Here is a 15,893-nt window from a genome sequence, read left to right on the forward strand (position 1 = left end):
ACAGAGACATCCGCAGTTGCCGTATTTTAGATCTAGAATAGAGCTGAAGTTGAGGCTAGAGAGTTTGGATCTGAGAAATTTGTGAATGGGGACAGACAGCTTGAGGAATCACTGCTAGGCTTGAGATCTTATCTTTGTTATCCTGAGTTAATAGAGGGTCATTTGTGAAGCACACAGCTTCTTATCCACCAGACTCACTAGAACCTCAGCAAAGTGCGGGTGTTAAAACCACCAAAATAATGATCAAATCTCTGTCTATTAAGCCCAGGCTGCATTCTTCTCCAACAAGCCCTTACCCTTGTGGCTGGAAAACAAATGGCTGTCTCATCAGGCGTGCCCTGCTCCTGACCACTCTCTGCTGTCAGCACCGACGAGGAGAGACACATCCAGATAGCGCCCCACCGAAGAAAGGAAAAGAGTGCCCCAAGTGAAGGACTGGCCTCGGGACTTTGTGCTGCAGGCGGAGTGTCCCTAGGACATTCCAAGAACTAACTTTAATACTAACTTTTATTTATTTGAGGCTTCCATAATGCAGCTACAGAAATTGAGAATGCTTTAGAATCACGGTAATAAGCTAGACAAATTTGAACATATCTTACAAACTTTTCTTTTGTTATATACATGGGAAGTATATAATTTGGATTACCAAGTAGCCAGATATTCTGAGATCCAAAAATTTATACAAAGTGCCAAGGTTCTCAGGTCATAACTTGATCTTATGCCAGACGCAGAACTTCTCGAATATTTGCTTTAAAAGTTCTGCTGGGAGGAAGCCCACGTCTCCAACTCTCTCACCTTCATGACTGAAGCCCGTCTACTATTATTATTTTTCTTTTTACCAGACGAGGATTTATTGCTGTAATACATACGTGCATGCACTGTATAATAAAACTTCCCTGATTATCTTATAACTGCACATTAAAAATTTACTAGGATAAAATTAATGTGATTTTAATAATATTGTTTTAATATACAGAATGTCAGGTGACAGGGGAAAATCTATTTTGAATTCAGCGTGCAGTATGCCTCTTTTGCAGCACCTTCATAACAATAGCTGAACTGGCGGACGAGTGTTGTCTGTTCAGATTTCTGATCTGCCCGTCCCAGGGGAGATGGCTGAAGTTGGGGCCTTTTAAAATGCGACCGGACAACGCTTTTGAGACTATAACATAGAGAACTTCCCTGCGTGACAGAGAGACCGGGCCAAATAAACGTAGATAGAATGTTGTTTCCTGTACACTTTTCTGTAAGATTCAGCCAGAGAACATAACTTCAAAGAATCTTTTGATGGAGAAAAAATGTTTTCATTCGCCCGTTTTATGATAGTACTGCAGGATACTTAACAGTTGATTTACTATAATGACAGGATCTGGATACTGTCCCAAAGGAAAAGAAATCCTAGTTTTCTTCTGCCACCTACCCATCACATTTATTATTCCCAGCGAGGGGGTGTGGATGGGCAGGTGTCAGGTTAAAGGGAAAGATGGTCAGAACAGAGCGAGCAGCAATCATTAGATTCCTACCAGGATCACTCGCACAAGGCCTGTGACTCAGGGCAGTAACGTTCCCATGGTCAGGTGCCTGCTCACTCCAAACCCCCAATAAAGAGAGCAGACCTCCCAGTTCTGCGCGGCTGCTTAGGGGATTTGAGGGGCCAGGGAGAAGTAACAGTCTGGCTTCTACCCCGTTGGGCAGAGACTCAGCCAAAGGAAGTGCCAGGACACTGTGCTGACCCACTTCGAGCCCTTCCTCTCCGTTTGTTCTCAGGCAGAAGAGATACAAAAGCATCACTATGGCATGGTGAAAAGTTGGAGAAGCATTCTGCAAATTGACATGCAAATAAGCACTCCAAGTACTCCACTTTGTTCTAAAAATTCCCATCACTGGGAGCTGTAAAAAACACCAATCAGAAGAGGGGCAGTGATGGGAAGGACCTGGTGGTTTTGCAACCAGAGTTTACCCCTTGGAGGGATTGCTTCTGTACCATGTCCTAGCCTGCGCTGGCACAGGTGAAGCTAAACAACCCCCACCAAATGACGGAGAAGCCAACCGATTTAAATGTAACTGATCTGTATTCTATAATAACATGCATTCAAATGGCATCTGCTATGAATGATATTAGCTGTCCACACAAGCAAGTAAGATGCAGACATGCTTCATACCCTGGGTTCATAAAGAGAAGCTAAATATTTCAAATGAGACAAAGGCAGCTGTCTCCACAAAGCCAGTTCCTGCACTTTGAGCAAATGCACAACTTTTTCAGTGTAAGGATATTCAAGTTTGAGACAAAGGTCTTAAGACAAAATCCCTGCCTTAATCATGTAATCACTACTGTTTTTTAAATCACCACTGCCTCTGATAACCTAGATGTCAAGACCCCACCAACAATTCCTATGGCACACTTTGTACAATGCTAAATGAAGTCAAATATCACCAGGAAAGTGATGTCTCTGACTTGTTAATGGGCTGCACCAGGCTGCAGACTGTCTCCGTGGCTTAATTCATGATACACACTAGAACCTGAGAAAGCCAGTTCATTCTTACAGTGGGTAGTGCAGGCTGTATGTTAAGGAGGTATAGCACATGGGATGGGAGGGAGAGGTGTTAAAAGAAATGCTCTGAAAGCCAGACTCTTTACTGGCAAACTAGAGGACTCATTCTAATTATAAACCTGCTATTTATAATGTGTCCCCCTCCTCTCATCAACGGGAGGCACTTTCTCTATGCTGCGTGGGGTCATTATGCCATATTCATCTCTTACTCCTCCCAATTATCCCAGAGCCAACCCTGCTGAAAACGATCATCCCTGCTTCTCCCTTACTGGAGGTGTTCCTTGTCGAGTAAGCCAAGCCACAGGCTTGAAGTCCTGAGTTTTTTACAAATTTTATCATCTACTGCCTGCCAACGGAGATTAGTTCAATTCTGTAATCAACTCAGTTGATTTACAAAGTCTCATGTGTAAGTCCAGAGCAAGTACAACCCCAAGGCTGGTTAATTCAGCAGCCCAACGTGATTACAAAAACCAGGTTCCTTCCATCTTGCTTCTCTTGGCCCCTCAACATATAAGTCTCATCCTCAGGCTTACTCCTTAGTAAGTTGGTAGCAATAAACCATAGTCTCACAGCCATGTCCAGATGAAGACAAGGCATCTTTGCTTTTTGGGTTGGGGAGGAGGCCTCTTTTTAAGTTTAAGCAAAACTTCTCCCAAAAGCCCCATCAGGCAGACTTCCCTAACTTCTCACGGTAGAATTGCATCAGTGCCAATGTAGTCACCTTTGGAGGCAGGCTTGATGCTTGACATCTCTCTTCCTCTGACATCCACATTCAGTCCACTAGCATGTGCTGTCAGCTGTTGCTTCGAGATACATCTTGAATCTGACCCCATCTCACCATGGTCACCACCACCATCTCGCCCTGCACTGTGGCAGCAGCCTCCTTGATCATACTCCCATCCTCTATTCTTTAGTCTCACACAAGAGCCAGATCAGCCCTTAGCTCTACGGAAAGCTCCCATGTGGCTTTTGTCAGCATATTCAGAGTGAAATCCAAAGTTCTTCAAGGCCATATCTGTGATATGCCCACACAACGCATCTCAGCATCCCTCTGCCTTCATCCCTATCACTTTCCCTCCCCAACTCTGCTGTGACACACTGGCCTCCTTGCTATTCCTCAAGCACATGATGTTCCTACCTCTGGAGCTTTTTGCAGGCTGTTTCTTCTTCCCGGAACACTATCCCACTGGATATCCAAAAGAGTCACTACATTCCTTCCTTCAAACCTGTAATCAGATGCCCCCTTTTCAGTGAGGTCTTTTTTGGCCACATTATTTAAAATTACAACTCTCTCCCCTCTGCATTTCCTATGTCAATCCTCTGTCTTATTTATCCCCACAGCATTTCATACCATCTAGCACACTAGATATCTTTTTTCTAAATGTTCTTCTAATGGAATGTAAGCTCTATTAGGGAGACATTTTTTTCTTTCTCCCCCCAGCCCTCACTCTCCTACTGTAACTTCAAAACCTAGGAACGGACGTGGTGGCTCATGCCTGTAATCCCCGCACTTTGGGAGGCTGAGGTGGACGGATCACAAGGCCAGGAGTTCGAGACCAGCCTAACCAACATGGTGAAATCCCTGACTCTACTAAAAATACAAAAAATTAGCTAGGGGTGGTGGCACACGCCTGTAATCCCAGCTACTGGGGAGGCTGAGGGAGGAGAATCGCTTGAATCCGGGAGGTGGAGGTTGCAGTGAGCTGAGATCACACCACTGCACTCCAGCCTGGGTGACAGAGTAAGATTCCATCTAAAAACAAAACAAAACAAAAACAGGGTAGAACAGTGACTTCTAGTAGAACTTCGTTAAATATTTGTTAACTGAATAAATTCTGACACCAGTTGTGGGCAGCTGGGCCCTACGATGGCTTACACCAATCACAATCCATACTTGAGGCTGAGCTTGCTTTCCCTGAAGAATCTAGCTGGGCATAGGAAGATGGATACTTGCAGGGAGATAAATGCCTGGGGGGAAATTGGGTAATTTTTAGAAAAATAAAAAAGAAAGGAAGACTTTTTGGGTAAGAAGGCAACGGTACTAACTATATTTTCTTTAATTTGTTTCCCTTTTTAAAAGCAAGAGAGATAATTATCAAATTTATCCTGGAGTCATGAAAACTACGTTATGCCATTGATTCTATTTTTTTCACATATTAAACATCTCTGACTTTGGAGTGCACCTTACAGTCACTGCCACCTAATGATCCCATAACTGGCAGTGATATTTTCTTTCTTGATGCTACACAAAAGGATGGGCCATCTTAAGATGGATGGGGTCTTAGATTCAATGAAATCTTACTTCTGATGTACGAAGTGATGCTTACAGAAAAAAGAAAATCACCATCATTGTCTGTAGACATGTAAAGCTGGCAGTTACGAAATAAGCCAGTCTTGACATCTCTCATGATTCCCAGGAAAACTAGACATTCTCTTTTTCTCCTGCCTTCATATTGGGAAGCTTTGATTTAAGATAATGTCTGAGCAGAGAAGCTTTGTTCAGCAGTGTCATTTGACCCAGATTGTATGTTTTTATAGCTTGAGCCAATTAGTTAAAGTGACTTTGACTATAATAGGGACCTGTGACTTTCCTCAATATTATTGCATTAGTCATCCTGGAACAGTTTCTGGCTTGTGTTTGTAATCTGGCTCTGATTGTGCCTTTCTCCGTCTGATATTTATATGATTTGTTGCTGCCCTATAAAATAATGACCCTTGAGCCCTTGAAAGTAAAACGTCTCTGATTCTCTTTATTTCAATAAGTCCTTGGCACTTGATAGCATAGTGTGAATCACCTTTACTGTTCTGATTACTAATTGAGGTGGGTTGTTTTTCAGTATTTAAAATCTATATTAATTAAATGAGCATCGGGCTGGGAGTCAGGAGACTCTTCAGAGTTGTAGTCCCAACTCTGTTCCCCTGGGCAGGTTACTTACTCTCTCCTGCTCTTGCCTGCACATGGGGAGATTGCTCTAGATCAGGAGACTCTATACACCTGTGCTGGAATGGGCTTATGGTGCCAGTCCCAGTGTACACTTAATTTGGGCTACGATTCCAGGCTCCATCGCAAGTCTGGGCCTCACTAAAAGCACTGATTTATCTACAAAATAAAGTTAAATAAACACTGACATGGTTTGGCTGTGTCCCCACCCAAATCTCATCTTGAATTGTAGCTCCCATAATCCCCATGTGTCGTGGGAGGGACCCAGTGGGAGGTCATTGAATCATGGGGTGGTTTTTCCTGTGCTGTTTTCTCATGATAGTAAATAAGTCTTACAAGATTTGATGTTTTTTTTTTTTTTTTTTTTTTTTTAAGACAAAGTCTCACTCTGTCACCCAGGCTGGAGTGCAGTGGCACAATCTTGGCTCACTACAACCTCCACCTCCCAGGTTCAGGCAATTCTCCTTGCCTCGGCCTCCTGAGTAGCTGGGATCACAAGCCTGTGCCACCACACCCAGCTAATTTTTGTATTTTTAGTAGAGACGAGGTTTCACCGTGTTGGTCAGGCTGGTCTCGAACTCCTGACCCTGTGGTCCACCCACCTCAGCCTCCCAAAGTGCTGGGATTACAGGCGTGAGCCACCGTGCCCGGCTGATTTGATGGTTTTATAAGGAGCAGTTCCACTGCGCATGCTCTCTTGCTTTCTGCCATGTAAGTCATGCCTTTGCTCCTCCTTTGCCTTCCACCATGATTGTGAGGCTTCCTCCGCCATGTGGAACTGTGAGTCCATTAAACCTCTTTTTCTTTATAAATTACCCAGTCTTAGGTGTGTCCTTAGAGCAGTGTGAGAACAGACTAACACAAACACTGACCATGAACTCCTTGGGGGCAAGACACTATGTCATTGACCTTTGTAATCTGTCGTCACACAGACACTCCTTGAGATTAGAGACAGTATACAATTCACTTCTGTCTCCCCACTCCCCAGCAGAGCCTAAGTGCTTCATACATAATCATACATATCTGCTGAATGAAAAATCAATAATTGGAAGGTGGTACTCCAGCTACTGTTTCCTCTTAGCCATGATGGAAACCATAGCTTTTCATTCTGTCCATCCCTTGTATCCTGATTCTTCCCTATCTTGTTTTTCTTGTTTTTCCTTCTCTGTGTCTACTTTTGCATTTATTTTCATCTGTTTTTTTTTTTTTTTGTCTCATTAGTATGTCATGTTTCATTAGTATACGCCCTAGTCTCATTTTTATGGTAGAATATATATGACATAAAAGTTATCATTTTGCCATTTTTGACTGTACATTTCAGTGGTATTAAGTAAATGCACATGGTTGTGTGAACACCACCACTGTCTCTAGAATTTTTTCATCATCCTAAACCAAAATTCTATACCTGTTCAACAGTAACTTCCCATTTTTCTCTCTGGAACTCCCTGGTAATCTTTATTCTACTTTCTGCCTTTATGAGTTTGCCTATTCTAGATACGTCATATAAGTGACTTCTACTCCTTTATTGTGTTTGGAGTGTTTTCCTCGGTCGTTCTGCCCCTTCTTTTGCTCTGCGCTTCCTTTTTGTTGCTGTTGTTTCTGAGCGCCGCCCCCACCTCCGCCTCTGCCCGACAATGGCTCATTTTCTCTCTCCTTCTGTGCATCCTCAGCTGCCATCAACCCTGTAGCATTTCATTTCCTTTACATTTTCTTATTTCTTATATCCATATATAATCTTTAGATTTTTAATTCATTCTTTTTAAAAAGTGTGGTGTTCCATTTAAATGTGTTATAAAATGTTTAAGGGAAGAAATATGACTCAACAATGTTTTGAAAGCAGATTTCTGTAAAGGGCTAGCTCCCAAAATAACAGCACTCAAAGAAGACCCTGAATAGGGAACGGGAGTTGATGCTGTTAGAAGGAGTTTGCTGGAGAAACGTTTTCCTGCTTGAAAACCACTGTAGGATTTACATAAACTTATGAATTATGTAAGTTTGTTGAATAACCTAAGCATTCTTGAGCTTTTTCCATCTGATCATGGACAAAAAGAAAAAAAAATCACAAGGAGAGAAAAACCTGACTGACAAAAGGTAAGAAGGAGTTCTAGAGTTTAGTGGCACAGGCACAATGATTCCTTCTCTCTGATAAGGGGGACGTTAAACACTCTAGTTATTGATGTTCAACAACAGCTTCTCCCTGAAATCTGAACCGTTCAGAGCAAGGTGAAAGTGGTATTTCAGGGAAGTTTTGGATAATGCAAGCACCAACTTTTTAAAAACACAAACCTATATAGAGCCAGATATTACAGAATAATAAATATTCATTTTATAAAATCTGGAAAATAAAGTAAAAATTTAAATCACCCCAAATTCCTGCCATCCTTTTGCCTGCGTTCTCATATTTCTTTGCACGCTCCAGGAAGGACTGTGAAATATGTTGCAGTAGAGATGACCAAAAGTTAAAGATTTCTAAGTTGATTACAGTGAATAAATCTAGATTCAGCCTAGGCCATGCTATATAAGCAATAGTGGGTATTTGAAAGTACGTGGTCATAGACAATAGATCCTCTCTAAAATAGTAAAAATAAAGGTGCTTTTCTCAAAGAGTGTTGTGACAACTAAATTAACTGTGTATGTAAATCACCTGGCATTAATCCTAATCCCTTCTACCTCAAAGGTATACACAAAATACAATGGCTAGTGAGAAAATCTAGCCAGTCACCTAGCTTTGAGGTTTAAAATTATAATGGTTGCAGATTTTGAAATACCTGCTTTTGTAATGGTTTTTTTTTTTTAAGTGAGTACCCAGATATATGTTAGTTCACGTTTGTCCAGTTTTCTAGCCCTGGGGAAAGCACAGGTCTTTGGCACGTGCAGCCCAGAACCAGCAGCTGCTGACTTGCAAACTCAAAGCCATGATGTGGTTAGAAGGGTAGCATTCTTGCTCTTTTCATTCTTCTTCTTTTTCCTCTTATTTCCTTATGTGCCTGGCTTCCAGTTTTGTGTGTTTTGTTGTCACTTCTATATTTTTTATGTGTTTTTCTCATCCCTCTCTGTTCTTTGTCTTTATCTCATCAGTCTTCTCCAGTTTCTTTCTTACTGCTACATCTTTCTTCCTCGTCATTTTTATTCCTTGCTGCTTTTTTTTTTGGCATATGCGTTTTCTCATGTTCACATTTATTCTGTACCATTTTCTAGTAAAAAACCAGTGACTGTAAAATTTTCTTACCATCTTATAGTCAGGTTCATGATACCTATCCATTTCTGAAATTTATCAGCCCAGAAATCTGTTACCCAAAGTCTTGTTGATGAATGACAGCATAAACGGAAGGTATTAGCACACACGTGAATTTTGAGAACAAAGTAGTAATTGTCTATAGGTAGATTGTTTTTCCAGTATTAATCAGATTTACATTTGATATGGTATCACAGTCCCAGGTACCTCAAAAGCACTCAGCAAATGTTTGCTGGTCAAATTTAACTTACACTTATCAAACTTTATCTTTGCATGGATTTATTTGATTGTCCCAACAACCTCCCAAAGTTAGGCAAGTCACATAATATTATGCCTTTCATAAGGAAAAAGGAATGGTTGTTGAAGAGATGCATAACTGACATAAGACTGTAAAGCAGCTGCCAGGTGCAGTGGCTTATGCCTGTAATGCTGGCATTTTCGGAGGCCAAGGCAGGAGGATCACTTGAGCCCAGGAGTTCAAGACCAGTCCAGGCGATATAGCAAGACCCCACCTCTACAAAAAATTAGCCAGGTGTGGTGGTGCACATCTGTAGTCCAAGCTATATGGGAGGCTGAGGTGGGAGGATTGCTTGATCCCAGGAGGTCAAGGCTACAGTGAGCTGTGTTCACACCACCACACTACAACCTGGGTGACTGACTGTAGAGCTTTCCCCAGTTGCTAAGCCTGGCTGACAACCCAGACTTCCTAATTCCGTGGTGTGTGTCCAACTCCCATGCACACTACTGCTGTCCGTATCTGTGGTCATCATCCTGCCCAGTGGTATCGCTGTTGTTATTCCAGGATGGGATTCGCCACTCTGGAACCCAGCAGACCATTGAGCATTACTATCCTTTCCTGTTCTTTGATCCACCCAGTAAGCCTAAAAACAGATGTCAGAAATAGCCTGTGGAGATATTAGCAACACCAACTACAGCCATAAAAGCTAACATTTACTATGTGTTTATCATGTGCCAAGCTAAGTGATTTACATGGATTAGTTCATATATTCCACTGCAAATGGCTACTCAAAGCAAATACATTAGAACTTTCTAAATACATATATTTTCTAAATACATATGCTATATGTGCTTTACCAAACAGTGCCAAAACTGTCTAACAGAGAAAATATATCCACACATTTAAAGAGAAAAGAAGCAGAGTCTTAAGGAGATTAAAATAAAACGGAAGTTGAACCAACAACCTGGTCCCAAGTCCTTTCTTTCTCTTCAATGAGTCACCAGTCTGCACCATTTGCCTCTCTGATGGCCTCGTCCCAAACTCACACTGAGCTAGTTACTAGTGAAGTGAACCCTCAGGCGGTAAAGATCGCCTTGCTCTTTGTCCTCAATGCTAATGGTCTTCTTTACAGAGAAAGGCACTCTTTCTCCTCAAGGTATACGTAAAACCTCCATGTAAGACCCTCATGGTTGCCTGTGTTAAATGTTGTGGCAACATTAGCAGATAATACAGAACTGGGGAGTTTTATAAGAAGACAATAAAGAGATTTCATGTCTAAAAAGAAGAAAAGCTAGTGTAGAAATTATATTAAGAGGAACAAATCTCATTGCCAAATATGAGTCCCAAAGAAGACAGTCATTAAATAATAATAATGTTATTACTAACAAAAGAGAAAAAAGCCCAGTTGTAAGTTTATCAAAAACTTTCCTTTTGTGCTGAGTGATTCTTCTCTAGAGCATCTCAGGAGTACGAGGCTATAATTTTAATTATATCTTGGCATTCTCATAAAGCAAACAGCCTGCTCAGGTAGTGTTTATTACCTGTTAGGAAGAATACTTATGAATATGCTTCACAGATTCCAAGTACAGTCATCTGCAATGGGCCTTTTCAAGGACAGAAGGGGTGAGTTGGAACACACATAAGAGAAAAGTTGCTCATTAAGGGAAGGTTTGTTATCCAGGAACATATAATTAAGGTGACGGTCCCAGCTTCTGTGACAGCCAACACTCGGGTAGTTGTTTGATTGCTACATGGGTCAGGGATCAGCTCCTGCTACAAGATGTAGCCACATTAGTGTGTTAGTGAACAGGTTAGAAAGTAAATTACAGCTGCCTTTCTCAAGCACATTACTGTCGGTCTTCATTGTATTGCTTTTACTGTACATCAGCAGGACTGTGGCTTCTGAAGACTTTGTGTGACAGGTTAGGCATTTTATCCTTTGAGTAAACAGTAATCATGGTGTGAAGAAAGTGGGGCATTGGAGAATTTTTCCTATTCTTTGAGAATTCCACTCTTCCTTTTTAGTTTGCTCCAAGGGCTCATTGGGGATACATATATTAAGCCCTTTAAATAGTTCATAATAAATCTTTGTCTCAGGCTGATTCTGACAGTTTTTTAAAGAGTCTTTTAAGAGAGAATCCTCAATCATTTGTTAATCCATGGGGTGATCTTCAGACTTCGGGAAAAAAAAATAACAGCCTGGCTCTTGGGTAGTGAAAATACAATGCAAGGAAAAAAATATATAAATATGGAAAATCCTGAGATTACATGTTCTGCATGTATCTAAATGCCTTCTTTCTTCCCCAACAAGCCAAAAAGAAAGTGGAAAATAGTTGTCAAAATAGCAAGAATTTCTATTGTTATTTTTATATTTTTGAACTTACATGTGCCTCCTAAAATGTTAGATTTTAAATCATATAGAATATTCTTTTTTAAAATAAGTGAATGCTTTTGGTGGAAAGATAATTTTGTCTTTTCCCTTCTTTCACCTTTAAGACTACTTCTGTCTTCCCCTAAATTACTTATATACACACTGTTATTTTACCTGGTTGGGGAGAGGCATTCTACTGTTAGAGAAAGGATTATAGATATTGGTTGTTGGTATCAACAATGAAAAAACCTTTGAAGGGCAAGACATAGCTTTCAGAATAAGGACCTTCCGAGGTGGGGTTTACATATTTTGCTTTCAGCTTTAGATATGGGCTAGTTGGTCAATTATATTAGATGTTCATAATTTAAAAAGTATGAATTGTGATTTTAGCATGCATCATTTTAGTACCCCAAAAATCACATAAAATACATACCAGAAGAGAGTAAAAGCAATATTGTCTCCCATGTAGACAATTAACGTTAGTAGGAATTGTAATACCTGTGTATTATTTGCACAATGAATTGAAAATAATTTAAAGGGAAGAAAAGTATGCTCTATCTCAAGTATTTTATGTGTAAATCATTGACCATTTCAAGAAAATTTATTTAGGTTTGTTTCATTTTACTTATAACTGAAATTACTGAGAAGGAAACTAAAGAATTCAGGTCATAGCTTTGAGTAAAACATGAGGATAAGCACAAGTATATGATCTGAACCTTCATGTCATTTCCAAAATGCAGCTACTCAAGCTATCGAAAAATACTGAGAACTTTACTAATGACATGCAAATGGAGTTTGTTAGGGATAAATGCAATAATAAAATGGAGAAATGGGCAAAGGACAGCCTACTGTTACTGATGGATTCATCCTCACGTCAGGTCAAATAATTGAAGACCCAGAGCAAGGGCAGCCATAAATACCTGGAGTCCTTGCTGTTTGGAGGATTAACCACAAAACAATTATGACAAATGCAGTGGGAGCATTCAGCTCCCAGGCAACAAGAAATGTGTCATGCCAGTTTTAAAAATACTTATTTGGCATTATAGAATATACAATTTAGACCCAGAAGCCATCTAACATAACACTGAAGCGTTGATGGTAAAAAACATCAAGTATGTCATTAGATAGCTATATTCGAAGAGATCACTTTGTTTCATGAAGCAGGGAAAAGGGCAATAATTAATATCAACAAATTTGCTTTGCACCTCGTTTAAGAAAAGGCTGCTTCAACCCCATTTTCCCCATCACCATCAGCAATAGCCTTTATCTTTTTTAACTGAAGGAAAGGGGGGTAATTCTAGAGCAAGAATAACTGCAAGCTATATAAATGGATTTTTTTAATGACTGCTTTTTTATCCCCTCCACTTGGGAAGATTATGCATAGCCTTGAAGAAAATATACAAATGACCCAACGCCGAGTTCAGATATGGAAATGATGCCTACACATATATTAGCTGACCAAGATTATAATGATGAAGCCCTGTTTTAAAGCAGGGCTACTTCTTGCAAAAGATTAGCTGACTTTGTTTAGGTATTAAGATGGAGCAGTGGTCATTGAAACTTGTTAGGATCATGAGAGAGAGGAAAATTAGCTTAATTAAAGATGTCAAAAATAGATATTCATTAGCAAAATAACAGATATAGATAATTATTGGGTTATCTCTCATTTCTGGCTTCTCTAAATTATTACAAATTATAAATAATGTTACTAAGAATATTCTCCAATAAATAACCCTCTATTCTTTATTGATGATGGATTTAATATGGTACTTCTAACTAAAAACATTTGAAAAATAACCATTTCAAGATGTGCTGGAATTGAGCCACAATAAAACCAACAAATCCTAGCTTCCAAATTCCTCCTATATGAAAAAATTAATTAATTAATAGAAGATACTGATTCAGGAGATATTTGTGGAGACCTGCCAATCCGAGACCCCTTCCATCTCCAGAACATACACACTTACATGGGAAAATAAAAACTGGCCATTCATTGTGTCAGACCCTATACCTCAGATGGCAAATTTGAAAAAGCCACATCATCACACTAGACTTTACTTGAATTCTCAATAATTGCTTAGTTCTCTAATACCTTCCAGTGAGACACCTCCAGTCATTCAGCATTCACTCCATTACAGAAATGTATCTCAGACCAATCTTCTAAACTCCTCCATTTGTCATCCCTGTTAAACCTATGACTGCAGTCATGCAAAACCCTTCCTCTGTGCCACATTCAATCTTTATTCTTCTGAAAAAGGGCTGTAAGATTTACCAAATATGGGATTCCCCATTAAATTTGGAATTTATATGCAATATTTGGATCATACTTAAAAAATCATTTGTTTACCTGAAATTCAAATGTCATGGGGTATCCTGTATTTTATTCAGCGAGGCTAAGTAGGAGTAAACTCTCCTTAGCCACTGACTTTTCCACAAGCCTCACATCTGCCTCTTCACCCTCATTGAGACCTTTTTCTCTTTGAAGCCTCTACTCTCTAACCCTCTCCAGTGCAACATTCCAGTTCAGAGGCCTATGTCCCTGAATATCCCTGTGTGAAAAACAAGTGATCATCATGCACTGCTCCTGATGTCACTTCCACACTATTTCTCTAAGATCTTTGCTTAAAATACTACCTCTTAAAAAAGAGAGAAGCATTCTTTCTCTCTTAATGCCATTGTCTGTCAACACTCACATCACTCCCTGACGTTCTTCAAAGGCGTCAGCTCATGCTCTGCAGCCTTCCTACATACCCCTCAGCTCTAGGAGGCAAATGGATGTCAGAGAGTTTCCATGATGGGTAACCATTCAACACACAGTTCCTTGACTGCAAAAACTTAACGAAAAAAAATCTATTACTTCTCTTACCTTCAGCACGCTTGGCACGATCAAACCTTGGACTTTTGAACCATGCTTCATTTTCAAAATCTCAGATACCTATTTAAAAAATTTGAGCAAAAGTTACAAAGGAAAAGATGTATGGACTACTCAATATAAAATTTTAAAACATGTATGCATATCATAAACAAAAGTAAAATGCAAAAAAATAGGATGTATTTGCAAGAAATATGTCAGAGTTAATATCCTTAATAATATATGTAGCTCATTCAAATTCATCAGGAAAGCACTAAAAACCCAATTAGAAAATAGAGAACATAAATATGTGAGTCATTTAAAAAACTCAACTGGCCAATAAATATGTATTAAAACATAATCCATCCTCAATAGAAATAAAATGCCAATTGGCAGGTGGGGCAGCTTGCGTCTGTAATCCTGGCACTTTGGGAGACCAAGGCAGGTGGATCGCTTGAGCCTAGGAGTTCAAGAGCAGCCTGGACAACATGGTGAAACCCCATCTCTTCAAAAAACACAGAAAGTAGCCAGGCATGGTGGTGCACACTTGTAGTCCCAGCTACTTTGGAGGCTGAAGCAGAGGATCACCTGAGCCTGGGAGGTTAAGGCTACAGCTAGCTGTTATTGCACCACTGCACTCTAGACTGGGAGACAGAGACCCTGAACTCAAAAACAAAAAAATGCATATTAAACACATGTGAGTTTTTTTTTTTTTTTTTGAGATGGAGTCTCGCTCTGTCACCCACACTGCAGTGCAGTGGCATGATCTCGGCTCACTGCAACCTCCGCCTCCCGGGTTTAAGCAATTCTCCTACCTCGGCCTCCTGAGCAGATGGGACTACAGGCATGCACCACCATGCATAGCTAATTTTTGTATTTTTAGTAGAGATGGGCTTTCACCATGTTGGTCAGGCTGGTCTCGAACACCTGATCTTGTGATCCACCCGCCTCGGCCTCCCAAAGCGTGAGCCACCACACCCAGCCACATGTGAGATATTTTTACGTATTTCTTATCACAGAGACCCCGGTAAATATATTCTCTGTTATCTTCTGGTAATTTAATGTTTTCTATAAAAAAAAAAAAGAAAGAAACAGATCTTTTTAGATGGCAATCAATATGAGCACCATCAAATATTACTAATAGACATGCAAACTGGCACAGGGCAACTTTTCTGGAAATCAGTTTGTGTGTATTAAGAGCTTTTTTAAAAGCTCAGACCCAGTCATACTCATTCTAGAAATTCACCCTAAGAAATAATAAGTTGAAAGAAGATTAATTTCAAAGAAATTCATTACCATGCAATGAAATATTGCATAGCCACTGAAAATAGCGTGTTTAAAAGTGATATAATAATATGGACAAATACAGATACTGTAATGTTCTTTAAAAATTAGTTTAAAAAAACTGGTTTGCAGCCAAGGCCCTTAGAACCTCAACATCCACTTATTCCCCTAACAGCGTCTAATAAAAGTATGGTTATTATCACATAGTAAGCTATGACGTTTTAACATTAAAAGATGAGGCAGACACAGGTTTTATCCCAATTTTGAAATAAATATATCAATAAATAGTAAATAAGACTGCAAGAAAACATATTGGGGTTACTAGTGGCTATAGCTGGGTGATAACATTATGGGGATTTTTTAAATTTTCTTATTTATACTTCATGTTTTCAAAATTTTCCATGGACATATGGATTTATAT

The 15,893-nt window shown here is 39.8% G+C and overlaps 1 protein-coding gene and 1 long non-coding RNA gene across 12 annotated transcripts in view; one reads left to right on the forward strand and one right to left on the reverse strand.

Moving 5' to 3' along the window:
• LOC105728361 (uncharacterized) overlaps positions 1-14,274 on the reverse strand; it is a 102,190-nt gene extending 87,916 nt beyond the window's left edge. Inside the window, exon 1 of the long non-coding RNA XR_001110006.2 lies at positions 14,204-14,274. This is a non-coding gene — a long non-coding RNA (uncharacterized LOC105728361). The remainder of the gene's footprint in view (positions 1-14,203) is intronic.
• Positions 1-15,893, forward strand: part of NPAS3 (neuronal PAS domain protein 3) — an 859,804-nt gene that overhangs the window by 764,737 nt on the left and 79,174 nt on the right. The gene's annotated exons all lie outside the window — the stretch shown is intronic.

This window comes from Aotus nancymaae, unplaced genomic scaffold, assembly GCF_030222135.1.
Source record: "Aotus nancymaae isolate 86718 unplaced genomic scaffold, 86718_ANA_hifiasm-v0.15.2.pri h1tg000062l, whole genome shotgun sequence".
NCBI classification, from domain to species: domain Eukaryota; kingdom Metazoa; phylum Chordata; class Mammalia; order Primates; family Aotidae; genus Aotus; species Aotus nancymaae.